The sequence below is a fragment of the Mastomys coucha genome, unplaced genomic scaffold, assembly GCF_008632895.1.
Source record: "Mastomys coucha isolate ucsf_1 unplaced genomic scaffold, UCSF_Mcou_1 pScaffold18, whole genome shotgun sequence".
Classification (NCBI taxonomy): domain Eukaryota; kingdom Metazoa; phylum Chordata; class Mammalia; order Rodentia; family Muridae; genus Mastomys; species Mastomys coucha.
In genome coordinates this window covers 91,479,517-91,483,051 of record NW_022196900.1, presented here as the reverse complement: position 1 = coordinate 91,483,051, position 3,535 = coordinate 91,479,517, and positions in this window count along the sequence as shown.

Genomic DNA, 3,535 nt, shown 5'->3' with positions numbered 1-3,535 from the left:
GGAGGGAAAGGGAGAGGGAGAGGAAGGAAGGGAAGGGGTAGGGAGGGAGGGAGGGGGAAGGGAGGGAGGGAGGGAGGGAGAGAATGGATTTACAATGTCTGCTAATTTCTATGGTGTAAAGGTTCCCACCAAAACTGTACAAACTACCACACATAGGTCGGCAGACTCTAGAAGACCACTTTACCACAGCTGACCGTAACTGGCATTAGGGATCTGGACCTCCCATGAAAGCTGCCTGCCTCCCAGCGCAGCCTGGGAAAGTGAGGGGCAGGCTAATGTTGGTGGCTCTAGGATGTGGGTCCACATGTCTGTGGGCCAAGCCCCCACGACTGTCTCTTGTCCCAGAGCTGTGCCTAGCGTCTCTCCATCTTTCCTCTCTGCACTGGCCTCTTCCCTCTAGAATATTCCCTCTGCCTTAGGAAGCTTTTCAAAGGTAGCTGGTTGAAAAACAACTCACACAGACAGACTCTACAGGGTTCCCCCCTCCCTCTTGAGAGAACAGGACGTGAGCCGGCCAGGGTGAAGCTTCCTGTGTGAGCTTTCTGAGCAAAACAAGGGCCAGGCTGTGGTCCTGAAGGAGCCGAGCCCACAGTCACCTGGAATTGAGCCTCAGGCAGGACAGCCCTCGGAGGCTCAGGCTGCTCCTACCCTCCCTGGGGACAGGTTTTCTGGCCAGGCACAGAATGTTCCCACACACACCACAGTTGCGCCCCATTTATTGAGACCTTTGCCACAGGCCACCCTGACCCTACCCAGTCCTGGCTTCTGTGGCCTCTTTCTGTGATGGGTGTGACCCAAGGATCTCTAGCTCCATCTCTGGGAGCCTCAGGTTCCTTATCTCTGAAATGGAAATGAGAAAGTAGACTTCAGGGTCTCGCCGGTGGAGCTGCACGTAAGTGGCACACCCCACAGGATGTCCGGCAGCCTGGAAGTGGTGAGGTGACACCGGTGACCAGTCTGGAATGAACACTAGCTGATGTCTGTTTGGGTAGATAGTGGCCAGTGACTCACTGAGCCTCTCTAAAGGGAAATTTCCAAGTGTTAGCCAAGGGGGCCTTCAGCAACTTACCCAGGCTATTTGTGCCTCAGTTTCCCAATCTGTAAAGTAGAGGCACGACCCCATGGATAATATAAGTAAAGTGCTCAGAACTACACATGGCCCGTGGCACTTAATTAATGGCAGCTAGAGTTGTTATCATTAATTTGAAGGCTCATGACAGTTGCTCACCAGAACCATGTGGTTTTGTTATTAACTTGGGGGGTGCCTCTGATGGGGACAGTCCATAGGATGTTTTCCTGAAGGCTTCATCTTCCAAGGCCTTAGTGTCATGTGTCTGCATCTGTGACCTGGGCTAAAACAGGCCCAGCATGACAGGACAATTGTCAGTATCACCTGTAGTCCCTAGATGGAGGTATACCTCTCAAAGGTCTCAGAAGCCACTCGTTGGGATGGGTACCCCACCCACAAGTCTACTCTATCCTCAGATCTGGTGGGCCTAGCCACACTTCTATTTGGACAGCACCTAACACATGTTTGCCACACAAGGCATCCTGAGCCCTGGCCACAGAGATTGGTTCTTGCAGCTGGGCATGTGACACAAGCTGGGCCAGTGAAATTAGCACTTTGGCTCACTCGACAGCCACATTCAGGGCTTGTGCATGCCAAGTGTAGCCCCTAGACATCGCGTGTGGGTCCTTCACACTTAGACTCCCACCTACTACAGATGTAAAATAAAAGGTCTGTCTCCCGGCCCTGGTTCTGGGACTGGCCATCTCTGCCCGCCCCACCACTCCCCCATACAATGACCCTTGGGGAGCCTGCCACATAGTAACATGCTTTTCACATGACCAGTATTGAGGACTATGTTCATTGCTCCTGAAACAATAGCTTCTGGAACCATTTTACAGGTTGGAAAACTGAGGCAAAAGGTTCACATTGAATCCTGTTATGTTGGGGGAACCTCTGTGCTGCTTACAATACTGCCCTGCTGGTCTGGGGTACATTCTTATCCCCCTCAGACAGGGTCTTGAAGGTGGTGAATCCTGGCTTGCCTTGTCCGCTTCCTGGTTGATTCTGGCTCTCAGGAGAGAGAAAGGGGTTCTCACCTCACTTCAACTCTGACCTCACTCACATGTGCCCCTGGGTAGGTCTTGTCTTCTCCTCTCCAACCTGGTTTCCCTGGTTGTGAATAGAGGCCTTCTGCTGCCTCAAGCTCTACCCATCCAAGGCATTCTCCTAGTGCAACACACACACACACACACACACACACACACACACACACACGGCCTCTTTATTTTCAGAGCTGGTGGGCGTGTGTCTCCTGGACTCCCTCCTCTAACCAGGGAGGCAGATGGCAGAGGAGTTAGCATTGGAAGGCCAGGGTGGGACAGATCAACGACCCCAGCTCTTAAGCCTGTCTGGCCTAAGTGAGGGGAGGGATGGCTTCTATCGATCCAGGCTGTGCGTTTGTGGGAAACAACCGTTTCTCTCCCAATATGAAATTGATGGGACAGAGTCTTGCAGACTGGGCTGGGACATATGGAGCCAGGAAGAGATGCCCTTCGATTCTCAGAAGCTCAGCTCCTGACGGAGCAGAGATATTCTCAGTCAAGGCTCGCTGGCAAGATGGGCTGCAAGAGCTTGCTGGGGAAAGGCGGGTCCTTCCGAACCAGGCTCCGAACCCTGGACTCCAGAGGTGGCCTCGTGACAGCCCTCAGCCTCCTTTCCTACAGTCACCTGCTTTGTAAGCCCTTGTCATCCCCTGGACCTGTTTTCTTTAGGGGCCAGAGGGGAAGGTGGAAGCAGTCATCAGAGAGTAGAGTCTTGCTTGGCTCTAGTGACTGTATTTCCTCCTGCAGGCTCCTGCTAACCCTCATGATGGCTCCAAGGACAGGCATGGCTCTCTGCCTGGGCCCTGGGCTCATGAAAAAGGGCCCCTGGAGCTGGACTGCAGTGTGTTCTGGAGCTGGGTTGCAGTGTGTTCTGGTATGGAAACAGTGGCCTGGTAGTCAGGCTGGGCCCCGAGCTTTGGATGTACCCCACCTGTGATAGGGACCCACTGAGCCAAGCAGAGCTTAGACTCTTGCAAGTCCATCTGGTGTAGCCATGGCCACTAACCCAGACTCTCCCCTGCTCCGCATCTCACTCCTTTCCCCTGAGACTCAGATCCAGTCTCAGGTAGCCCCCAGGATTCTTTACTCTCCTGTCCAACCTGTCCTTGATCATCCCACCTGCTGGGGTTTCATTCTGAAGCATCCCCAAGAAGCCCTTGTGTGGAAGGTTTGGGTTCATCGTGGAAGCTGGGAGTGGGTCTAGTCAGTGAGAGGCTCTGCCTGGGTGGCATTGTGGGAAGGGGTGGAGCCTAGTGGGAGGAAGTAGGCCGCTGGAGTGTCTTACAGGGTACCCCTGTGCCACCATGCCTCAGCATGGGCCTAAAAGCCGTGGAGCCAGCCAGCCAGGGGCTGAGACCTCTAATGAACCAGAACAAGCCAGCCATTGGGAAGTTCATTTCTCAAGCACCTTGTCACAGGAGAG